Below are 26,689 nucleotides of genomic sequence, written 5' to 3' on the forward strand. Positions count from 1 at the left end.
GCTCGTTTTTATTTTTCCAGATAGGAAGCTGGATGCGTGACTGAGCACCTGTTTGAGGTAGCATTACTAATACAAAACACCCTCGTTATGAGCGTTTTTCGAGTTCGCAACTGAACGAACCAAAATCCACTTTGATTAAAAAACGTTATGTGCTACTCGCTCAACTTGCCGTCAAGAGTGCCTGTAGGGATCATTATAACACGCCCTCTCTGTGGAGCTCAAGCCCGCTACTTATACCCAGCATCTCTGTTTTTGAAGCAGTATGTAACGCCTTTTTCGTTAAATGACTTTTCTTTCGCTCCAAATTACTGGGAGTTAAGCTTCGTAGTAGTGATAACACCCTTCTTCATGAACGGACGCTGTCTAGTTTGCTTTGAAGTCGGGCTTTCCCCTCTCCTGTTTAACCAAAATGACACTTAAACACGCTGAGCGGTTGAAAGAATTTTTGGAAAAGGGTTTAATTCGTCAAGCCTGCACCATCACGCAGTGCGAATTCTCCCCGTTTGTCTGCGTGCATGCACACCCGCTTTCGGGATACTCCAAATCTGCTGCGCTATCTTTTATAGTATTGTGTGGGCTCTTTCAAACTTTAAGTGTTAACATGGAACGGGTAAGCAATTACCGTACAATTTCAAGTCTCCTGAAAAATATAATTTCTGGTCTCTTTAATATAATTGCGAAAGGATAGTTGGAAAAAGAACTTGCGTTCTGCTGCTTGTTGAGGGAAAGAAAGATGAGCCATAGGTGAGCCTGATATTGTGTCAGTATCAACTGAGATAATGACGTGCCGACATTTTTGAATGGCGAGGTTGGGGCGGAGTGGGGGACGCGTTTGGCACACCACATATCCTTTGCTTCTCTTTCTTGCTCTTAGAATGGCTGACGGCGAAACAGGTCACTAACCAGGGGGCCGACAAAATGGCTTTCGTGATGACGCTCGGGGCAGTCGTGGGCACGAAACGCTATTATATATTTGTTCCTTGTCAAAGCTCCCACTGTGGTCAGTAACTACCGGTTATACTTTGGTGGTGCCGGCTGGCAACCACGCCGCTTTACTCAATGTGGTCAGTAACCCGTATCTTATTTGTTATCCATTATTCGTGTCCAAGATGCACATCACCCCTCACTCTTCCCCAAGTCCGTGCCCCAGAGTGCTGATATCCAAGCCACGTTCACGCCATCGCGTAAGATTAGAGACACGAAAGCATAGATCACAGTTTCACAAACGAGCCATTGGCGTTATCCCTTTCGCGCGCAAAATTACACAGATACTCGTATGCACGACAGACAGTCATTTTTTTCATTCACTGTAAGTACCGCTTTGAGCTCACTACGGAGATCACGAAGCACACTATTCAAACTTCCGCGCCCACATGAAAGACAATGTGTGGTGCTTGTTGGAATGCGGGACCAGCTCTTCGGGATCGTTGGATAGCCGAATGTTGCGTTGTTGCATGAAGCGGGGGCCCCGGTAGTTCGTTCTTCCGCGCATTCTGGACGCGATCCTGTTGTTGCTACTTGATGGCCCTCTCACGTGCGAATCTGATTCTCGCATGGCTGGCCATGGTTTGTAGCGCGAACCTCGTTGTCGGCGGCGCTAGTGCCGCTCTTTCATGCCATCTACGCTATAAAAATGCAAACCACGTGTTGGTAGATGTCATGAAATTAGTTAGTTCACAGAAACGACCACAAATCTGCCTGGTTGTCAATTTTGTACGTTTCTTGGTCGTAAGGTAACCGGTACAGTTGCACAAAATGCCGCCTGTAGGGACGCCATAGCAGATAACAAGAAAATAAAAAATAAGAAATTCAGTGAAGAAATCTCTAACGGCATCCAAGTACTCCGCCCCATCAAATGCATGTTTTTTTTTTCTCTTTTTCGCAATTTTGTTATTGGCTGCAGTTTGCCGCAACAAAGAGCGTTTCTAGATAAATGTACGAGAATCATTTTGAAACTGTTAGAAATGCCAAGCAAATAAATCTGGTAAAAAATCGAAAAAAAAAACAGTGTATGATATGTGTGATGTCTCTATTTTCTTTGTCTGCAAAAGCTACTCGGAGTAGCATAAATGTCGAGCCTTTTCAGTACACTTTCATTTCTTTTTCTTTAATAAACGTGAACGATCGTCGGTTGCTCGTCGCGTCCGTCAACAGTGACGGGTTCATTGTACTAGATTTTACAATGTTGTCCGCGTCAACTTAATTCCGGGGCAAAGATTTGATGATGTTCAAAAAAAAAAAAAAAAAAAAGACAGCTTGCTGTCAACTGTTTACCCCCGCGCCCAATGTATCGTCTTCGGAATTGACAACTTCGATTGGGTTACCTGCAATACGATGAGGAACTACGTGACATATCACCTTGTTACGAGAAAATGGAAAAGAGGAGGTCATTTTCAGCTTTGCCCCCTACCACAATAACGCGTTTTCAAAGGCATCGTGCGGCCCTCTCTCTCTCTCTCTCTCTCTCTAGATTGCGCGCGCGCTCGCTCGCACACACACACACACACACACGTATTGCGAAGTCCAAGTTGCAATGAATTAGTTCCGACCGATTTGCATCATGGAAAAACTATTCATTCGCTGCGCTACGCCGCCAAATTTCGAGTCTTGCCTCTCGGCCAGTGTCCCTTTGTCGGGTTATTTCCAGTCACTCGCACGGCACAATGAAATGCCGTCACGTTGATTGCTGCCTCTTCTTCCTACTCCACATCGCTCTACACCGTCCACGAGTCGCCGACGTCGCGAGAGTCAGGCACAGCAGTTTCGTTTCGCTGTTGCGCACGAACACTATAAGCCTGCACGCTAGCCCGTTCGCATAGCGTTCACGCAAACACAAGGGTGGGCACCCGTCCCCGTTTCTGCGTTGCTGCTCCTGTAATTCGCGCCGCTAAGCCCCCTTGGCGACGGTCGCTGGGTCACTGCAACCTCCGTCAACACGCAGCGAGGTGGGCTCTGCCTCCCCCCATCTCTCTCTTTCAAACATAATCACGCACTCTAGTGAGCCAAAGTGCACACTTCTCCGTACGCGAAACAAAGGGTGACGGGCGGTCCCCAAAAGGCTAAACAATTGCCGCGCGAACCGTCGTCATCGTCGCCGACGCTGCAGCCGGCGAGATCGTGGCGAATGAGGCGGACGACGCTGGAAGGCTGCGCTGGCCTTGCGCTGGATGTGTATATGGGCTTAAAAAGAGGGAAGGGGACGCCGCTGGCTGTCGACAATGTGGGCCTGCTGCGGGCAGTCGGGTTTCTCGGGTCCTTTGAACGAACGCGACCGCATCGTACGCTATGTAAGGAGACCGAGAGCGGTCCCCTGCGGGCACTGCTGGCGCGGGTCGTTGCACTGGAGAGCCTCTGAACTGTTTGAACCGGCACGATGCAAGCGCGCGTGTCCAGAGGGCTTCCCTGTCGCCCTTTCCGCGGACGATAATACTCTTTCGTTTGTTGTGGTTCTCTTTTTTGTGGTTGTTACTCTGCCCAAGAACAATGGTTCGCCACGTCCGTCACACTCGCGCCGCACGCGCGATAATCTGAGGGGTGGAAAGGCGTTGCGGCGCCTTAGCTGTCCCCGCAATACTATATCAACTATATGCGGTCGGGTTCTTTACGTGCACTTGTGATGATGTATGGCCAAGCTTCGGGCAGTACATCTCCTGCACTCCTGTACTCCTGTGCACTCCTGTATACAGGTGCCCGTACACATTTACGTGCGTTCCCCCTTAGTGAAATAGCCAGGGAATGTTGCTACTGTGTTGGCATTTAACAAGCGCTCAATGGAGGTTGCGTACCACGTTTCTGCAATGGTCTGTCTGCTTACAGTTCACAACGTGCCTAGCCGTCACTTCACCTCAACCGTTTCCTTTCTCTTTTTTCGTGCTCACGCGTATTACGAAACTTTGCCCGAAGCGCTATGTATTTGCATCTTCCTTATCATCTTTTTCTTGTTTATTTTTTCTTCTCGCTCATCTGGCGAAACTTCACTCGAAGCGCCAAATAATTGCCCCCACGTAACGAGGCAGCCGTTCACAAATGCCGGCGGCGGCAGGAAACCGTGCCGAAACGCGTAGCTGGCCCAGTTTTGCGTGTATGTGTATGCACGCACGCACACACAGAGAGGCACTCGCCCGGTTCGTCAGCAGAGAAGAGGGTGAGTGGTGCCAAGGTCGACCTGGAGCCGGCTGAGAAGAGCCAGGCATGACCGTTGGCACCGATGCCCAGTGGGTGGTGGTGCTAGATGCCGGCCGGGGGGGGCTGCTCTCGGAGCCTGGGTGCGTGCGAGTAGTACGCTTCGCGCTTGGCGGTTCCTCCATTTCGCTCTCTCTCTCTTGTACTCTTCGAAGGCCCGTTCCTATACCCATTTGGCAGACGTTCATGTAAAGAAAAGAGATAAGAAGTACTGCTGTTACGTACGAGAACACATCCGTGATTTACGGCGCCCTGGTTTGCTTCAAATGGTCTGTAATAACGCGGGGTACCCTTACAGGGCGACACTCACGGGCCTTTTTCTCGGTGCGTTTGATGATTACACGGTATATAAAAACGTGCGATAAAACAAAATAGCGGCACTTCTAGGGTTCAGAGTGCAGGTGTGCTACAAGTGACGTCACGCGATGCTATACCTTGTTTGAGAAAACCAAGGCCTCTTAGCAACAACTTAAGTATACGAGATTACGCGAAGTATACGAAGTATATGAAATATACGTCCCCGATTTCGTAGAACCGTTTTACACTGAACCACCGTTTCTCGGCGACAATACCGTGGCTCTATCGGTGGCTCTGACCTCTGACGCATGAATTGCGCACGCGCGCGCGCGCACGCACGCACGCACGCACGCACGCACGCACGCACGCACGCGCGCACACACACACACACACACACACACACACACACACACACACACACACACACACACACACACACACACACACACACACACACACACACACACACACACACACACACACACACACACACACACACACACACACACACACACACACACACACACACACACACACACACACACACACACACACACACACACACACACACACACACACACACACACACACACACACACACACACACACACACACACACACACACACACACACACACACACACACACACACACACACACACACACACACACACACACACACACACACACACACACACACACACACACACACACACACACACACACACACACACACACACACACACACACACACACACACACACACACACACACACACACACACACACACACACACACACACACACACACACACACACACACACACACACACACACACACACACACACACACACACACACACACACACACACACACACACACACACACACACACACACACACACACACACACACACACACACACACACACACACACACACACACACACACACACACACACACACACACACACACACACACACACACACACACACACACACACACACACACACACACACACACACACACACACACACACACACACACACACACACACACACACACACACACACACACACACACACACACACACACACACACACACACACACACACACACACACACACACACACACACACACACACACACACACACACACACACACACACACACACACACACACACACACACACACACACACACACACACACACACACACACACACACACACACACACACACACACACACACACACACACACACACACACACACACACACACACACACACACACACACACACACACACACACACACACACACACACACACACACACACACACACACACACACACACACACACACACACACACACACACACACACACACACACACACACACACACACACACACACACACACACACACACACACACACACACACACACACACACACACACACACACACACACACACACACACACACACACACACACACACACACACACACACACACACACACACACACACACACACACACACACACACACACACACACACACACACACACACACACACACACACACACACACACACACACACACACACACACACACACACACACACACACACACACACACACACACACACACACACACACACACACACACACACACACACACACACACACACACACACACACACACACACACACACACACACACACACACACACACACACACACACACACACACACACACACACACACACACACACACACACACACACACACACACACACACACACACACACACACACACACACACACACACACACACACACACACACACACACACACACACACACGCACGCACGCACGCACGCACGCACGCACGCACGCACGCACGCACGCGCGCGCGCGCGCACGCACACACACACACACACCCGTGCAGACAGGATCAACGCGTAACATAAAAACGAAGCGGCCAACCAAAGTGCTAGTTTCTCAAATACGGCTATACTTTATTTTTGTATGCCACCTTCACGGACTAGAACTTTGTTCAAGTCCAGTAGCACAACTAGATCACGTCATCCGAGTCCTGGACACCTCGCGAGCACTTGCGAGTGCCACTCTGTTCTTATACTGCCCGAGGACGCCACAATGAAACTAACCGGCGCGAGCAGCGCAGGATCACGCGTCACCTCTGCACCCATGCAGCCGCGAACACTACAACGTGCCCAGGCCGGGCAACGGGCGGCGGGGATCACCGGCTGCGCGACCCAGAAACGTCTCCGCGTAACCGGCCCTCACACCCGAAAGACAGAGTGCGCAAATGTCTCCCGCTGCGTCGCTCTTCACGAGATGAGAGGGACAAACAAATAAAAGTGCGGAACGGGCCTCATCAGATCAACGCCGCGCGAACAAAGGGGAGATCGCCGGGTATACTGATGCATGAAAGCGCTGTCTTTGTTAGGGCCTCTTTCAGGAAGACATCTGGAGGTGTACACCCTCGTCCACTGCTCGGGGATGGGGTCGTGCGTCAAGAACGACGTAAACGAGTTTAACACGTGGGTATGTCGCCGCGCTTAACACAGCTCAACCTGAATCTGAAAAACAACAACAACAACAACAACAAAACAGCTAGAAGGACACATCTCTATCACATACCGTGTTTTTTCCGCCTTTATGAGCACTTGGAACGGTGTACGTTTAAAATCCTCGTGTCTACACATACCTCCAGAACGGCTATTTTCCGCCTCTGCAATCCAGGCTTCGCGATGCGGGCTGAGTACACACAACCTGTTCTCGGGTAGGACTGCAGTTCAGAGGATGTAGCCCGTGGCCTCTAATTTTCTCGGGCGCGACCAGAAGCTCTTCCATAGAGTCCACACGCTCACAAAGAGAAGAGAGAAGGACCGGCGTGTATACGTTCGGTTCTTGGGTCACCTGTATATGGGCACGAACAGACGAAAAAAAGAAAAGAAAAGTACGGGGTCAGTACAGTGTGCGTACACGCCAGCAAAACACCAAACAAGAAACCCTGCGACCCGCAAAAAACTGTCCGCGGCCACCGAGCTCGCCCGCTGGCTCGTAGAAGCAGTCTCCCAAAAGCAAGCCCGCGAAGAGTGCGGCGGGGCTTCCTAATTGCCGCTTGTTTTCCATGAGGGCGGGGGGTTGTTCGTAAGCGCTGACCCCGACATAGGCTGGCACGTGCGGACTACTGTAGAGGAGGCACGAAAGAAAGAAGTTAGTGAGGTCCAAAACAACGCCTATAGGTGGCGGTCACGCCGAGAAAAATGCCACGAGAGCAACCAAAGGGAACTAGCTCTGCGGATGTGCGTATACAACTCGGACAAAAGGAGTTAACCGAGAAATATTGGGCTAGTACAATAACTACTTCGTGAGTCGCGTGGTATGTAAAAAGGAACGACTTCGAGCAGTTGTGTGTGCACAAGCAGATGTTCTCTTTTTTTCTGGCGGTCATGTTGCGCGTTTTCGTTTGTTTCGTGTGCACCGTCCCTGCTTTGTCCGCGGTTTCCATTGTTCCTCTTCTCCGTGGGCGCCCCACATTGTCGTGGTGGGGATGGTTGTCGTCTTCGTCGAGCGTTGCCCAATGGTTATTTATTGAAACCGTCGTCGTCGTACCAACGTAGTTCGACGGCCGGAATGCGGCGATTTTGGCGGCCTCGTTCAAGGTCATGCCGAGTCGGCTGGCTACGTATCTTGCTCCTCTTTTGTATCAACACTCGCGTCCGCCTGAAGATTCGTCGTCGTTGTGGCCTCGTGAGCAGCGTTGCTTTGGGCAGCGATGAACGGCCACACGATGTGGTTTCTCAATAGGCCTACTTCTTTCAAGCCAAAATATTCGAAATGGCGGCTTTTAAAACAAATATTATAAATTGCGACAATTCGAAACTGATAATTCGAAATGTCGATTATTCGGACTTTCGAAGATTCGTTAATTCTATAATAGAAGCTTTGATTTTTTTTTTTTTTGAAACGCGCGACAGAGAAACGGAAGCGGGCCGCCGGTGATTGCTTTTGCTGGCGTCTATGAGTCTGCCAGCGCAAGCGCTCGATTATCGCAGCGCCTTTTCGTCTGTGGTGAGAGGGAAAGTGCCGTTAGCCGGAAGTGACCTGCAGCCCACTTCCGCATTCTTGGATATCGATATAGTATATCCGTATAGCAGGCTTCCCGCAGTTATGAGGGTAATGATCGTTTCTCTTGATTATTTATGGATCTCCTGTAAGTATGGGCACTATGGCTCAAAGTAAATGCTAGCCTCTATTGTAAAGTATAAACTCCAATATACCTGGACCGAGCTGTACTCCAAGTACGGAACATGATGATGTTACTGTACCGTAATGACCAGCAGTAGCACAGAATATCATAAATGACAGTATTTTGTAACTGTTCACAATATTACCATGCTCTTTGTTAGGTTCCATTTATCTTTAACACGTGACCACCATCACCGCTTTGTCTTTTTTTTTTGTCTTGCGCGTCCTCATATGGTTCGCCCTTCACCACAATTTGGCATGCACATCCCCAATTGAAACTTTTAAAGCTTCAAGAGGGCAGTCTTTTTCCATGATGAGTTTTCGACAGCGCATTTTCCGTTTCATGGAACCATCGGGCACAATTATACGGAACCACTTGCACGTGGTCCGGGCTATAAATGGGGGTACAATTTCCTATTAATAATGATCATCCTCAATCAGCAGTGCCCCCTCCTAAAACGAGTCTTTCCCTATGTCTCTTTTCCTCTTTTCGACATCTTTCGCTCTTCATTTCGGAACGCCCGTGAAGTTCCTCCTCAAAATCAAGCGGCTGTTTTCTCTTCTTTTTTTCTCTTGTGCGTTTTTCGGGTCTAAACGGAGCCGGTCCGCCTCAAAGGAAGGGAACACATCTGATTGCAGAGCGGGAGCGGCGATTACACGCATGAAAGGCCGTGTGGCGCGCCAGTCGACGCAAGTGCCTGAAGCCGTGAAAACTGTGGGCCGGTTTTCTTCTTGTGCAGGCAGGCGCCGCATCACCTCTCCTTCTTCACCCCGCACCCTTCCTACATCTCTTTGGTGATGGAAGATCCCAAGTTGGCTGCTCGCGCGTGGAGGGAGAGAAACGTTTCCGCCATTTCGGCTGTAATTTGCGTTCGCTGGCTTGGTTACTGCGCGGCATATTGATGGGAGCGCGTTTTGCCTCGGGGAACCAGCAGCGCTGCCTTTTTCTCTAAATATCAACGATTGACCCAGTTTGTTTGTCATGTGCACGCGGATTTTTTCTAGGAAAGCTTGCCCGGTGTGTATACCCAGTTTCCAGCAACGTAATTAGTTGGTTCTATAAAAGCTGGTTTCGACTTTGGCGAGCAAGCAAGGATCAATGTACCAAAAATCTTCGCAGAGTGGAAGATGATGTGTTTATGCTTTTTTCCCCCCCAAGAAAACGCCTCAGAGAGACTCCGCATCGCTTTGTTTACAAGGTTGTGTCTTGCAAACCTAGCGCGGTCTGTTCAAAACCTCTGAAACGTTTTTTTTTTTTTTTAAGTTAGTAACGATTGCACGTGCCATTGGATTTAAGGTACAGTGTTTGTCAAAACTTTCAAGGCCATGCCGAAAGTGGACAGGCCGCAAAAAAAAATTTAATGTACACGATTACGTCCTCAGAAAGGCTGAAACGTTTTGTGCCGGAAAGGCAGAGAAAACGCCTTTATTTCTTTCTGTCACAAAATAATTTTTTTACATACGAAGGTAAAGCTTATTCTTTAAATTTTTTGGGGTCGAGAAGGCTTAGGATTGGCCAAGAAAATTTTGACAAAGGATGAACATGTACTTCGGTTAAGTAACTTGAAATGACAACTTATGTGTGAGTTGGTATGCGGCTTCTTCCACGAAATTTAAAATTGTTATTAAAACTGCACAAGCTGTGATACGGGTAACCGCGCAAAAAGTAAGTACAGCATGTGAGACTGAATAACTTCTTGCGAAGGTCCGTGGAAGATCCACAAAGGCCTCCTTGGGGGAAAGGGGGGAGGGGGTGTGAAGATGGGACGTACATCTTAGGCCATGATGAGAAAGAAGGTGGGAACAGGCGAATTTAAGAAAACCTTCTGCAGGTGGCGTAGACTTCAGCCACGGTAGTGCTAGTTTTGAGTGCTCTAAAGGAGGAGGCAATCGCCCCGCCTCCCTTCTCAACTCCCCGTGAATCCTGCACTAATGAAGGCGTATGCTTTTTAGGCAATGTGCTGAACCTACAGCTTAGTGTTTACGTAAAGCCGGAGCTTCAGCTTGACGTGCATCGTCAGATAATCTGTGTTACAGTATGTCGTTGTCAAGTCCTTCGAGCCCGCCTTTTCCGCAGGGCACTTATATCAAAGGTTGCGTCAGAACTACCGGAGGCTGGTTCATTATCGCACGTGCGATCGACCAATTTTCGTCTTCCGAGAGTCCAGTAAAAGCGCATGATTGTGTCTTTCAATTCCGGCAAATGGCTCCCAGAAAAGGAAAAACACAACGTGTACACTAGTAAAACCTGCAGGCATCAATCAAGAAAGTGAAGGGCCTTAGGCACACCGGTTGTTCTTTTATTGTCAAGAGACAATGGACTCCTGTTGCCTCTTGACAGTAACAGAACAACCCGTGTGCCTGAGGTCCTTCCCCTTCTTCTTGCTTTTCGCTAAAGCGTATCAACGCGTACCGCCGCCGCAGCTCGCTCTCTGCCGAGGGCGCTGCCGGCAGCTTTGTGCCGCGTGGTGCATGGCCTGGCCGGAATGCGGTTCCTCGGGCAAGGGCGACCCTCGCCAACGCAAGGAGCAGCGAAAATCTGCTGGCGGCGAGATTTATGGGAGGGCTGTCAGCCAGCCGGCCCTGCCGCCGTGGTGGCCACCTTGCTTTCGCCGCTGGCCACCTGCCGTCCACGGCGATTTCGTAGGCCACGCGTGCCGGCACGTTCGTACACCTCCGTACGCAAAGTTGTTTCGGTCGGGGGGTCGGCGCACGCTTTGCGTCGTAGAGCGCTGTGTCGGCAACGGCGTCTGTTGTGTCAGCACTGCCGGGCCGGCAGTGTTGCTATCTCGTCGATGGCTCGTGCACTGGTCTTCGCCTTTTCACTCGCGGGCGTGCGTTAGAGGGTTGCAAGGTCAGCAGGAAAGAAAACGCCCGCCGCCGGTTACCAGGCGAACGACCCTCTGGAACTCGTTTCTTCCGTGACGTGACTGAGTGCGCCGGAACTTTTATTTACCGCAGTGATAGCGCCCACGCTCTGAACCCTGTGCACGCCTTGTCGGAACGAAAAAAGAAAAAAAAAAAAAAACGAGAAGAACGAAAGTAAGCGGGCGAGAAATAAACACAGATCCAAAGGAAAAAATGCACGAAATAATGGTATATTAAGCACAAGGGTGCGTTGCGGCAGGTGCTGACCACATTCTCTCAATTTCATTAACATTAAGTTCATTTATTCGAAGAACTGTTGGCTGCGCTCCTTTTGGGGCTGCTTTAGCCAAAGTAGTTATTAGGTTCAGTGTCATTTCCAACAGCACCCAAGACCATTTTCATTCGGCGTAGCTTCCGCCACATTGTTCTGCACGTTCTGCATTTCCATAACAAGGCTAAAGTCAGCTAGTTTTTTCATAAGGGAATTCATTACGCCGCAATCCATGGTTCATGGGGGCGTTATCGGCCCTGTCCTGCGGGAAAGCCTACTCACCATTATTCCGTTAAAGAAAAGGGTAAAAGAGAACCTATGCATGTTAATTGCGCGGGAATACAAAAAAAGCAAGAAATCAATTACGGGTGAGCGCTCTCACCCGCCTCTTTGTTCGACTGGACCGATCCGCGACAGCGGTCCTTAGCGACTGTTCGACCGACCTTCCCGTAAGTGCACAATCGCTCTCGACGATCTGCGCTGCTCCTGCTTGCCTTACCTTGCCCCCGTTTCTTCCTGCGCGCACAAATCATTCGTTCCTTCAGAATTGAATGGGAGCGACGGTGGAACCGCCAATAATCACTCATTCTCAATCGCGACCGCTTTTCGACGGAGAGGAAACGCACGCATGACAAACGCGCCCAATTTCCTCTCTCGCGTCGCCGCACTGTAAACGAAAGGGGTAAACGGACGGCCGCTGACAGGCAGACACCGAAACAAGGCAACAAGCGGTCGTTGAGCCTTTAAAAAAAGCGGGAAATTTGAAAGGAGCTTCTCCATAGATATGCATGACGGAGCCCTTGGCAAGGGTGGCTCATTTTTATGCAGTATCGAAATGACCTAATTGAGTTGGTCATGCTCAACCGTGAACAAACCCCTTGCGTTTTTTTGGCTCCGCGCGTACGTCTAGGCAAGAAATGGCCCGAACTTCGGGCGGGAAATGCAAAAAGCCGCGAGCGAAGAACACCTCGTGAAGCGCTCCGCGTCTTCCCTCTCCCTGCGGTCCGGAGTGCGCGTGACAAATGGAGTCGCACTAAGCGAGGCGTGGTGCGTGGCGCCTGTTCCCTGTGTATGCTTAGCCCGCGGTGTCGAAGGCTTGCACGTCATTGGCCGAGCGAGCTGGGCAGAATTATGGAGACAAAGTTGTGGAAGCGTATATATAACCGGAGCAGGTGGACTACATTTCGGCCCCGAGTCCCCACGCGCGTCGACCGCCTTCTGCCTGCGCGTACATCGAACGGGCACCTGCAGTGTCGGGCAGTGTTTGCTGCGGGGCACCTGCTTGCGAACGGGCGCACTCTGTTTGCGATTGGGAGGCTGTGTTTGCCGCCGATCGGCGGTGGGGACAACGACGAATGGCCTGCCGTATATATAGTATTGTGCGCTCTAATACTCTTCAGCACGGTGTCGCCTTCCGTGTTATGCGTTTGGGTTGCTATTTTCGGTTTAGGCGTCGTAGTTTTGTACGAGTCTTTTCGCTGCGGAGAGTCGGTGTCGACCGACCGTAGGGTGCGAGATTATGTTTTTCGCGGGCGTGCGATTTATTCTGCGGTATTAAATGAGCCGCGCTCTGGCCATGCTTGATGATTTTTTATCGTCCATCCAGTTTTTCCACGGCTGCTTGCGTCACTACTCAATGTACGCGGTGTTGCCTTGATGACGATGTTATTTTGGGCTTAAGTTAAGTGGGTCTGTTAAATGACTGATTGAGCAGTGAAGTTTGGTGCTTGCAGCTTTACGGGGGTCAGTTACACTGACGTTAAGTTCAACAAGTGGGTTGCAGAGTTTAACTTGCGGGGTGCCTTTAGTGGTGCTAAAACTAATTTTTGTTCTAGAGGAAAGCTACGTCGAGATTTTTAAATAAATAAAAATCATGGCGTGCTATGACTTTATGAAATCCAGAAGAATCGTATCCTGCTGTCTCCTACGGCGACTCCGCAATTTCGCTGAGTTGAGCGTCTTTCTGGTTAACAGTTAGTTCCCAGTAATAACGTACAACCGTGCGAAAGTTCTCTATTCTTCCCTACTTTCAATATACACAGACTCTTACGAGAACGGAACGTGTCGGAAAAAGACTGTAACTCAAATTTTACTGCATGTATCACTAGATCTGTTTATAAGAGGGCCGATTGCGCACTTATTTATTACAGGCAGCTGCAAAAAATCGCAGTCGGTTCTAGAAAGTTTAATAACCACAATAAATGCAACCTGAATTATGGTTGCCGTATCGGATCATGCTAACACTTGATGAGGCCTTAAACATTCGTCAGGGCACCAGCAACACAAGCAGCATTATCAACAACATCGAAACAAACCGTTCAGAAGCTTAGTGTATCAGGCTCCGAAATCTTTCCCTCCGTTTGAATGGCAGCCGAAAAAATATTTTGACCCAAGGCACAGGCACTTTTTTACGGTTTTGCGATCATTGCGAATACCCGAGCGGTCTTTTTTTTTTTGCCGACTTTTATGTGCGAACAAAGCTGTAAAGCGCGTGCAGCCGTCGCTCCGCAGAACTGTGTGGTGCCTCAAGACATCAAGCACGGAGGCACCGCAATGGAGCAACTTCATTGCACACCAGTCAAAGTTCAGGTGGAAGGAGGCGGAAACAGCCGTAAAACATGAGCGTGCCCGTCCTCCTTATTTTCCTTCAATGTTCCTTCCACTAAGATTGAGAAGAAGATTAAGACCTTATATCGGGCCTTCAGAATAGAAAGGCTGTCATTTTTGCGGCTGGTACGTATTACGCCCGCTTGAAAATGCACCCCTACCGGCACACCGATCCGAAGCCTTCTACATTCACCCTTGAACCCATGGAAAGAAAGGCAACACTCCCATCCCGATTTTGGCGGAACAGATCTATTGTGGTCCACCGCTCATCAGTTTGCGGGATGAGCGGCGAGATGACAGGCGCCGATAAGCCTGGTCCCAGCGTCTGGGACGCCCGACTACAACATACTGTAATCGCTGTAAACGCCACGCTCTCTCTCTCTCTCTCTCTCTCTCTCTCTCTCTCTCTCTCTCTCTCTCTCTCTCTCTCTCTCTCTCTCTCTCTCTCTCTCTTCGTACCGTGCGCCCTTTACTTTTCCTACCATACGCCTTTTAATCTAATGGCTATCCTCATCTAAGGGCTACGGCCTCCTTCTCAATAAAGTCATTTACTCCTTCATTTCTTCTTTCTACCCTCACTTAAAGAGTGATTATCCAGAGAAAGACCCGCGTTGTGGCTGTCATATGGTAATAATGCTCACTGCGGCCGTGACTTTCTGGGTGACCGGCCAGCGATCGGCGCTGCGCGTTGCTGAAGTGATGAAGAAGGTATTCTCATGAGTGCATGAGGAAAACCACGCGTGGTCCCGTTTAGCACTAATAGCGACCGCTCTCCGGTTACCCTGCCTTTGACGTGACGTCGATACGTCAGCAACCTGAACGCGCCTGACGGACAACGTGCTCCGGTAAGTGGAGCTGGTCGTCACGCCGCACGCATCACAAGCCGTCGGGGCGTCCTTCATCGCTCATAAACGTCCCTCGGTGTAGCCTCGGCTCGCCCTGGACCGCGTGGGCTGGACAGTAAAATGAGGAAAAAGACTCAAAGTGCTAATCTTGGCGCCAGCGGCAAATTATGGGCTCTTTATGAAAGGGGATGATGGTCGTCGAATAAAATTAGCTACACTGAAAGCTCGTTAATTCGAATTCTGCTAGGATGCAAAAACGTGCTTGAGTTGGACTAAGCTCAAGCTAACGAAAGCTGAACAAAAATTTTGATGTTCAGCTTAAATAATGCTGGAAGCATTTCAAAGTGCAACCTTTTTTATTAGGAAGATGAATCTGCTATCGCCTGGTGTTCACGCGCTTAAACGTGATGTATGCGATTCTTTGTTCGGTGCTCAAACGTTGGTTGAGATATGTTTGCGCGCGGCGTGCTATTACATACGAATCACATCAGAACCAAGTAAACAGCATTTTATAGCAATCCACGAAGCTTGCACAAAGGCCTTTCTCATGTTCTTTTCGCGCTTCCCGCAGAAACGTATTGATGCGTACGCATTTTTTGCCGAGTATCCCAACACGCGCAGTGGAAGTCCTTGTATCTGGGACGGATATTTATGGATGAATCCCTTTTGGTTGATTTAAGATGATCTTGGCAACAGATTTTACCAGGTTCTCCAACGAGCAGTTGTAAATAATGAATGAATAGAAGAAAAACGTGCATGAGTGAGGGAAACTCAACTTGATATGACCGTTGCCGGAAATGTAAACAAGCAATAATTCACAAATGAAACAAATGAAAGAATATTGGAGAATGTTTCGCAAATGCGGACATTTTAATTATCCCCAGCTGTCGTATGTACAGACAAGGTAACACATTGTAGTGTGTACGTTTTATGTGATTTGGTGTTCCATGCTGTACGCTCACCAGCGCAGGAAGTCGATCACTGAGGGGAGACCACACGACACAAAGAGCAATTTTCAACAAAACAACTCCAAGCGCAACTTTGAACAAATTTTGTCTTTGCCTTCTTGCGCTAGTGACCGTACAGAAGGTAACGCAACAGGGGCCAATACAAACTGATCTCATGCAGTGCTGGGCGGGTGTGCCTAAAAGCACGAGTGTATACGAGTCGAGGACGAGCTGATAGCCGGCACTATAATTCATGGTAGTTGTAGTTTCGAGGGCGGCTGAGGAAAGAGGGTGTTGCGATCACCCCTAAGTTACCCTGTTAGACTCAAACGCAATTTTTTGTGTGACACAAAAATCAAACTCTTCGAATACAACGTCTTGCCCATCTAGTTCGCAATTGGCCGTACATGTGCAGTCACTGTCAACGTCCACCACGTCGCTTAAAAATCATCCCAGCGAGCCGTACACGATTCCGTGGACGACGAACTTAATGTGTGGCAGTATATGATCCCGCAAATCATCTTACACGACCTTCTGCGGATGCCTGACAGTTTCGATCCCGACCGTGTACACATTCAGAGCCTCACCTTAAGAAGGCCGATGCAGCTGCCTGTTTTCTTTTATACGCATATTCTTTATTCCCGATCAGAGAGCCGCATCTTGTCGAACTCGGAGTGCTACATGACAAGTGTCCATTGCGTGTTTTCTTTGTACGCACGTTCGTGGTACGCTGCCTGCTGTTTTGCGCACGGTCTACGCACCGGGATATCTCTTGGGTTGTCGTGTGTGCCGCGCGGTTTTGCGATAGCGTATACGTGCTGTCTGCGGATTACGAGGCGAGTTTTTCAGATGCCCTGACCTTGACTCACAGAAATCGAAACAAAAGATCCACTGGTTGCGATATATAGCGTTCAGATTGCTTCGACTGTGAGTGTATATTTAGACGGAGTCGTGTTTGCAAACAATCCCCGCATTAGAGTGACACGCAGTGCGAGCGTATACAGGTTCGCACGCTGTAGAATGAGTTACGTTCAAAAAGGGAAAGAAAGGGTCGGCGCGTTGCCGCCTCTCGGGTGTCACGGTCGAGAATGTTAGTGAGCGGCCGCACAAGGTTTTCGGAGCCTGTGCATATTGAATAGAGGTGTCGGCGAGCAAGGGACCTTGTGCACGTGTTGGCCGACTCTGCCGAATCACCCTTTTTATTTGTCTCACCCCTCCGAAGTGAGTCGACTTTGTTTGTAAGGTTAAACCAGTCTGGTCACTCGGACGATGTGGGAGCTTTTTTGCCGTGTTTAATTCAGCCGAGGTTACCAAAGGTGTGTTTTAAAATTGAAGTTAAGGGATTGATTTGTGTATTGGTCGACTTGGTACTTCACACGCCTGTCGAAGCTCATCGGTTTCAGTTCCCTCTTTAATTCTAGAAGCTGTACCCAAGTGTCATAGCATGTCCTTCAGAAAAGGTTATTTTTCAGAGTTTTAAAATTTGGCGACAATTTGCATTCCGCTCTTTCTAGTTGATGATGATGTTTGTGTGTTTTAAAGGTGCAAGGCCAACTAGGGCAAAGAGCGCCAAGAACGTAGTTACATAACTTAGATTACTCGGTGACTAGTGAAATTGGCTAGCGAAACAGAAGTAAAATCAATTAAAGACAATTATGATGGCTAGTGTAAAAGGCCGGGTTGTGATCATGTGTGGTACGGTATGAGGTGTAGAAATTTAACTCCTGATAAAAAAATTAAAGACGTTTGAGAGAAAAGATAGGATTGTCCCTCCAAAAGTAGGCTGGGCGGAGCGTAGTGTGCTGTTTGTAGAGTTGGGAAAAGTGTTTGTGTCGTGCTGTGTCAAGTTCCTTGCATTCAATTAGGATGTGGACTACGGATAGGCCCTCCCCACACACGCCACACACGGGTCTTGAAGACCCAGTGAGCAAATATGAATGCGTCACACGTCTGTGGCCTATCCGTAGCCTTGCTAAGGCAACTTCGGTGTCTCTGTTCTATGAATCGGTTGTGTATCGCCCCAAGTGTGGTTTTAGAATGTGTGGTTTGTTGTCTGTCTGTTCACTCCACTGTTTTTGCCGTTTTACGTAGGCTCTTCCTAGTAGCCACGCGGCTGTTACTATTATTAGGTACTGAATTGTAACGCAACAGAACGGGTAAAATAGTCACAAGCCCTACCTGTAGGAAACAAAGCACGGTAGTTCGGGCAATTACAGATTAAAGCAAGGCGCTCATTTTACAGTTTACAGCGTTCGTTTCTCGTGTCCGCTCCCACTTTCCTTTAAAGAGTGCTCCCCGGCAAACGTACTCATATGGCAGTGAAGCCACATCAAAGTTACCAGTGATGGAAGCAGTAATCATCGTACTGAGAGCGCCTCCTTCAAACTTCAGTACAATTCCCCTTGCTGATTTAAACAAACGTTTATTATCTCTCTCTCTCTCTCTCTTGCCAATTATTATGATAATAATTTATAATAATAATTTATAATACGCATAATTACATCTGATGATAACATATCCTAAAACAGGCAGATGCTGCCAGCCAAGCTGCCACTGAATGATCGCGTATGATGTATTCGCCTGGGAAGTTCTTTGTGGTCATAGGCACCTTCATTCACCGAGTAAGATATAAGGCTACTTTCCATACGATTTTTGTTGCATCTCGTGTTTCTAGGCACTGTACGTGTTTGTGTGACTGCAGTTGCCCATTGATACAAACACAAGACCATACAGAATGGTTCGAGTTTGCACGGCGATGTCGACGAATACGATTTTTTCGTGCACCATGAGCAGCATTACCATCATAACACTGATACATAATAATACTGACAGTTGGCTAATGACACATCCTAGAGGTAAATCTGTCGCTGCGGTTGTATGCCGTCATGGGAGCCATGGTAACAGTTGAAGGTTTCCACTTTTATTTGGCCTGTATGTAACAGTGACGACAAAGGCAACAACAGGAGAAACACTTTTATTGCTCATGTTTTATGAAGCTTTTCCTTCCAGCATATATTCCTTCCAGCATATATTAGCCTTCCTTCCAGCATATATTCCTTCCAGCATTTCCTTCCAGCATATATGTATTAGCATGAAACTCTGAGCCCAGAGTGCTTGCGTAGAGCCGTATGAACGCGGAAGAGCCCATCTCCTCCATCACGTAGAGAAAAACGCATTATAGCCACGGGGGATGCCACGGGGAATTAGTATAGACGGTAGAGTTCCCAGAGGGAGAAGGTGTTGCTCGGGGCGCAGTAGCGCACTCGAGCGGTGCATACCCGTACTCAGCATTCCATCGAAGGAGCACCTTATTGGGCGTGCGGAGGAAACCGGCCGGTCGGCATCCCGACTTAACTCTATACTGCTTGCAGCAGGAAGCTCTGTATACAGATGGGGAGAATGGCAAGAGGGGGTGTAGGCCAATTACGCGCTATGAGCGGCGCCCAACGCTGCCGGCGGCGGTGAACACTACCTGCGGCCACCGCCGCCGTGAAAGGTGAGCGCACGGTCATGCCCGCCCGCGTCTTCGCCGTCGCTGCTGCATGGCTGCGCGGCTCCGTGCGAGAGCGCGTGTGTATCGATAGCTGCTGAGGTGTAATGGAAACGTACGAGTAAGGCCCGCATGTGTGTACGAGTATTACAGGGCGCAGCGTGCAGCACGTACGCGTGTAGAGGCACTCAAGAGGCTCGAGGGCGTATACTTCGCCGCCACTGACTGAAACAAGGCTTGAAGATCCCACCATGAAAAGAAAGCGCATATATCTACCGCAAATAATGATTCGAAGCATTAAAGCAAAGCAAGCCAGATTTTGGGCCGTTTATCTTTGAGAAAAGGAATCTGGAGACCTTTCTTTGCGGGCGCTTGCCCGTGGACGCTAACCCCTTCTATCCTCTTCTAGTCGGGAAAAACGCGTGGTACGGCCTGTGCCTTGGGCGATGCTTGCGGATACAGTGTCGTCAACCCAGCGCAGTAGCGGTATTGCGGACGCAGTTATGTCAAGTTGTTTGCTTCGAGGGCCCATATATCTGTTGACGAGCGGTGATTATATGCCGTAATTTGGATCAACGTTCTCATTTACTTAGTAGTTCGGTGCAGCTGGCCACACCCCCATCTGTGAACGTCAACAGCTATGCGAATTACCCTAGGAGAATTTGGAGGGGAATGGTAACTCCGTTTAGTTTGTTCGTCCCGGCTTGCGGGTCAGCGTGCTGAATACGGGAAAAGGCGGGATGTTCAAGTGATCGAGACGAAGCACGGATCAGGGAGTCCACCCTGTACGAACCATGAGTGGCCCACAGGGAACGAGGGAGGTGTCCCTGGGTGCTAACCGTTACAAAAATTCCCTAGGCTGAACGCGGGTAAACGAAGTTTGTCGAGTGATAGCTCCGTTATGGCGCTGAGAGTACGCAGTGAACGCGCGTGCACGCAATTTCACCGCAAGACAACGCAGGTGCTGTCGGCCGAACGGGCAACGAACTTGGATACAGCCTGCATCTTTTTGCATGATTCTCTGATGGCATCCATCTTTACTCTTTCCACCTATCCCCTCTCTGAACGCCCCACCTCGCCTTAGACGCTTTCACTGCGCAACCGCACGCGATGCGGACTTGACCTTGGCTGAGCTTGAAGGTGAGACTGACGCTATGAGGAGCGAGCTGTTATCTGAGTTTTCACCCGAAGTAATACAGCTTTTGCTCTAAAATTTTAGGGTCTCCCTGGTGAAAACCAGCAGTCGTGCAGAGCCGTACTCTAACCTGTGCTTCCCAAAGGTGAGTTCGCTTCGTGCGTAATACACAAGCTTAACGGTTAGCGGCGGGTGTAATCATCCCATGCACCCAATTAGGCGATTTTTGGCTTCACTGTTCCGAAGCGACGGTGTCGTTCATCGAACGTGACCTGCAGCAGGCCGCTCGGTGTGGCGAAGAAAGCGGGGCTGGGGAAAATTGCCGGGTGCATTCGACAGCGCGGCAAAAAAAAAAAAATGCGTCTACACCCTCGTAAACGCAGTTAGCGAGGCTGAAAAAGTGTGATTTGAAGTCAGCTGCGCCCGCTGTTCGCCTAACGAGCGCTCGACATCTGGCGAGCGACGGCTGCACGGACAGCGGAGTGACGGCTGATCCGCGAAAGCCGAGTTGCACTCGCAGCGCAAACCAGAGGGAGAGACGGGATAGGAAAGTCAGAACGACAAGCTGACCGGAGAAGAATGAACGCCCTGTTTCCCTTATAATTTTTTTTTCTTTTGAGAGCATCAGTGAGGATCCATCATTTTACTCTAGGTGCTTCGTCATGCAACCACGTTTTCTTCACACTGTAGGGACGAGCGTTATGTAAGAAATACAAGGTGACATGCGGAATGCTTGCAGGCGCTTTGGGCGGTACTTTCCTTCAACACCCAACCCCTCTCTAAACCCTATAGAAATCGTGTATACACGCATACGTCTACTGTAATGTAGGAGTGTAAAGGCGTTGAATATGGCCCAGTTTGGGATATATTTAACTACATGCAAGTTAAATTATTAGAGCATTAGTTATTAAAGAGCCCGCAGTAAGTAACTCTGATTGCATGAACGGAACGTATGTGCTATTCTGCTGCGCAGGCATAAGCACGCGGGATAAGGTGTGTATTTTCAGACCTGTTTTCCTGCTCTCATTTGAAACACCGTTTAGCGATCGCATGGAACATTCCAACAAAAATATAATAGCAATCGTCGTCCGTAATTTGCGGTGTAAATACACCCTCGTTCTCATTCCAGAGAATCAACGCATGGTCGGTGGGGATAGATTGCTTAGACGAAAAAAAAATCTATTAATGGAAGTCTACCGAACATTTCTACTGCTACAGTCCTCATCACCCGGCTTCTCGCATTTGTAAGAAGAAAAGAATAGCAGAACAAAGGGAAGGAAATTATAAGTGGAATGGGAGGGAGGGGGGTGGGATCTCGCAGAAAAAAAAATTGTTCAAGATAAGGAAGGGGGGGGGGGGGGAGGTTTGCATGAGAGGGGAAGGTTTTGTGGACTTGCTTTTAATGCCAGTAGGAGCTGGATAAACGAGATTACGGTGCACCAGAGATTTTTGCAGCCACTGTTGCGTGCGTAAAAAAGAATGTGTACTGCCAGGTACGCGGAGTCATATCTTTTACATCGAAGTTTTCGAATCGGCGGGAAAAAATTTTTGTTTCGAAATTTCTGACGTAAACGTGCCCTGCGCGTTAACGTCGGGGTGCGTTAGAATTGTGAAAATAGGGTAGCCGATAAGCTTATGCAAGTGACGCTTTCACCAGAAGCAAATGTAACTACTGAATACAGTGATTTCAATACGAATGCAACATGCCAAAAGTATGCAGAGGAGAGGGGAAGAACCTCTACAGCTTGCCGAACACACAGAACTGACGTTGGAGTGGTCGGCTATAACGAAAGTGCGGCAGAGTAACTACAGCGGACGGAAGCTTCAAGGGTCCCCTCAAGAACCATGACGAAGAGAGGAACACTGCATTAAAGCGAAAACAAAAATGCGGTTCCTTTTCGGAAAGCTGGCAGGTGGTACTGAACCCCCTCACCCTCCGTTTATTCTCCCACCTCTCAATCCCCTGCCCTTACGCTGCCGCAGCCGCCGATTCGGTTTGTTGGATTCGGAGCCCGCCTGGGGGCCCTCGGACTAGGCGACGCTTCGGTGGGAACGGAAGGAACCGCGTGTACCGCGTTATCTCGCGTAGACGGGACGAATGCCCGAGCCTCCAAGCCATTAAGTGCAAAGCCCGCTAAGGGAAAGCTCCTTTTCGAGTTGGCCGTGTTTTTATCGGCGCTGCCAGGTCCGTACGTGTTCCTTTGCAGCGCCACATGAGGATAACCTGAAATACATTTAATAGTTTGTTTGTAAGCCTCAACCGTAAATACAGCAAACTTTCGTTACATTTCTCTGGTTTTGGTTCCAGAGACACGGGCAAAGTTCGGGGGTGGGGTTGAGGGGTACTTATTCCGAGCGTTCGAGTTGTGCGGCACCGCACACTGGATAATAACCGTCGAGACAGAGCTTGTGTCGGCTTTTCCCAAGACTTCTGTGTGTCTTCCGATAGTGGTCTTTAGGTTCCTTAGAGTCAGCGTGCTCTTCTCTTTCTTTTTTTATTCTTCTTTTTGCATGGAGACTGCGTTGACGTTATTAAACGAATCAAAAGTGGACTCAGCCATTTCTTTAGTTAACGGTATTACAGGGCCCCTAAGGGCCCTAACGGTATTACAGGGGCCCTAAGGGGCCCTAACAGGGGCCCTAAAATGTAAGCAAAAAAATTGTCTGAAATCAATTTTTTCCGTTCTTCTAATACCCAGCGTCTTACACCCACGCGATTTCATGGCGCATTGACTAGTAAATTATTTGAAATTGGAGTTTAGCAAACGTGGCTGTTCATGCAGGCCCTCTGAAATATTCACATCTACTGGCGTTCTCTAACCGGCAAAAATTTATTAGAAACAGTGGTCTATTCGCTTTGCTTCTGGGGTAAACACGCTCGCCGCATCCCACAATACAGCTTATGACATAATGATCAACAGTAGCGTGGCACTTAAGACACTAGCTGATATATCCAACGACCGGTGATCCGGCAGTCTCACCTCCCAGCAGGCTGGCCTAACCAGGCAGTCGTAAGCGACGAACAGTCGGAAGAAACGAATATCCTTGTCGACGCGTCTCTGGGAAATGCACAAATTCAATATTCAATATTGCGCGTTATGAGCGAGCAATTACGGTAGCCCTACATAGGCGGAGGGCGAGAAAAGGCTGGACGGGAATCGGAAAGAATTACCCACCGCAGAGCGGGTCTTCCGCTTATGTAAAGAAGTGCTGCTCTGACAGCTGCTAGCCCAGTTGCCGTGGAGGATGCCTAGAATAGAGCTAAAGACATAAAGTTAAACAGCAACGGGCACATCGGACACTAGCCCATATATTGAACGACCGGTGATACGGCAGTCTTACGGCCCAACAGGCTGGCCTAACCAGGCCGTCGTCCTGCACCAAGAGTCAGAGGAAGCGAATCGCCATGTCGATGCGAATCTCGGCAATGTGCGAATTCAATACTCAATCTTACGCGTTATGAGCGAGCAATTACGGTAGCCCTATAGAGGCGGAGGGCAAGAAACGGGAAGGAGGTTTGAGGCTAGGCACCCTCTGTCGCTCCTTTCCATTCATCTATGCGTGAGAAGAAAAATATAGAAGAGGCCCGCCCTTGTCACGGTGGCTGAAAGCTTCTTTGTTCGGCTCCGCAAAAGACATCCGGTCGACCCCTCGAGACGCTGAGCGGAGATTTCTGAAGAGGAGCGGAGAAACCTACAGAGTACATGCAGGGGGAGGGGCTTGCTTTACCTTGCTCACTTACTGCCGTGTGCCTGCCCGGCTGGCTTGTCCATGGTTGCCGCCCTTTTAAACTCCGGGAATTCCCGTGTGAACAGCTGCAGCCCTTCCCGATCGGGCAGCTGTTCGATAGCAGGTGGCAGAGAAACATTTTGGGCCGGTCCTTTTTTTCTCGGTTCTGTAAAGAGTTGTACTTTAGAGGAAAGCGTGGGTCGCGACCCGCACGGGTCAAGTTCAGATCTTTGCTTCTCATTTCCCGTCTGTCTCAGATATTGCGTAAATAATAAAAAGAGCGAGAGAGGGGGAAGGCAAGAGGAGCTTGTTGACATACTTCTGTGGAGTTGAGAAGGAGTTTGGCATTTACCTTACGTATTCCTGCGAGAAATCTCCGTATAGTCATGTAAGGGGCGTTGAGCGCTATTGGTGGGTCAGTGGCTAAGGCTTTGTGCTGCTGAGTCCAATGCTGCGAGTTCGAGTCCTCGCCGCGGCCGCTTTTCAGATGGAGGCAAAAAGCAAGAAAGCCCCCGTGTCGAGATTTCGGTGCACATTAACGATCCCCAGATGGCCTGTTCTGCGGTTTCTGACCTTTCGAACGAAGTATTATATCTGTAAAGTTTTACTTTCGTGGTGTCCGGAACTTTGGGCGACCGACTTTTTGACGGAGTTCGCACACTACCCGCTAGCGCGCTTCGAGCCTACTGCAGTGCCGGGCTGCTTTCGCTTTCTGCTATACGAGCACCACGCGAGCCCTCGCTAGCGGGACAGTTTGCTTCCGCGGCTCCGTTTCCGTTTCCTCTTTGTTTTCATCTCACACTCGCTCGTTACGCCTGACGACTCTTTTGATGCCGTGCAGCGGGCAGCAGCGAGCTCAGTCGCAAATTGCCCGTGCCTGTCCTCCGCCCCCCTTATGGAACCTACAGCCGCACGCCGTTAACCCGATTCCCACTGCATAATCGCACACTGCGACCGTTTATAGGTGCCTAGTGCGGAAATGCGGAGTGTCCGAAACGTCACCGCCAGTGAAGGTGCGCGAATTCTCTGGCGTTCAGGAATGGCCGAAGAGTAGACCAGCGGACAGCGCGGAAGCCTATTAGCATAGAAAATAAACTAAAGCACAGATGAAAACGGCTGGGTTCTCGGCATTGCGACGTGCGTGACAGCGGAAATTCCCCCGGGGCGAACGTGTGTGCCGAAGTTACGCTAGGAAAACGCATTTTGGGCGACACGCTTGGACAAGCGCCAATTCGATTGGGATAATGGCCGCGTGGATTTAACGACACGTGTTTTGCGTTTACGCGATATCTTCACAGCTGTACCTCCTTTCCGCGGCGACTAGGAAAGTGCCGCAGCTCGTGCGACGCAGTCGTGAGGTTTAACGCACTATACGACTTGTGAGCGGCAAGCAACTTCTTTTTTCTTCACTTGTAACCCGAGAAATCACGCTTACGTTCATGAAGAACACCTCAGAAGATCCATCAACGAGCGAGAATACATTATACGATTTAGAAAGACAACAACAGCGCGATTACATCTTTATCGTAATGCTTGTTTCTACCATGTATCTCCGTGAAGGAAAGAAGAAGTCTTCTTGGCATCCACGTTTCACGGCCTTCAACGTTGTCGGCGGGACGTAAGACGTCTCTGTTGCAAAGTCTATGATCCGAACGCGCTCAGATAAAAAAAAAAAAAAAAAAATCCGCTCCAAAATCTGCGCATCCCCTTCGCTTCTCAACACGGTATCAAATGCTCTCTGGATGACAGCACTCGATCATACATCCATTGTTCTCCCATACCACGAAATATGCACCCGGATCATCATCAAGACAGAAGAACCGCCAGAGCTACTGCACTTCACCGGCAGCTGTGCGGGAACCCACATGTCCTCTATGTGGATGCTGCGGATTATCACGACCGACCGGCTGCGGCCGTAGCCGTAGTAGACCAGCAAGGAAACTCAGTGACCTCGGGCACAATCATGACGACGCACCCTGAGGTGGCAGAAGAAGCGGCTATTGCGCTCGCAATAGCTAGCACGGAAGCCAAAATTATTGTG

The 26,689-nt window shown here is 49.5% G+C and overlaps 1 protein-coding gene across 3 annotated transcripts in view; it reads left to right on the forward strand.

Annotated features, from left to right (window-relative positions):
• Positions 1-26,689, forward strand: part of Cad96cb (protocadherin Fat 4-like Cad96Ca) — a 381,477-nt gene that overhangs the window by 130,703 nt on the left and 224,085 nt on the right. The window lies entirely within an intron of this gene.

Source organism: Haemaphysalis longicornis, unplaced genomic scaffold (genome assembly GCF_048455015.1).
Source record: "Haemaphysalis longicornis isolate Haplotype H1 unplaced genomic scaffold, Haemaphysalis longicornis Haplotype H1 scaffold_2, whole genome shotgun sequence".
Classification (NCBI taxonomy): Eukaryota; Metazoa; Arthropoda; class Arachnida; order Ixodida; family Ixodidae; genus Haemaphysalis; species Haemaphysalis longicornis.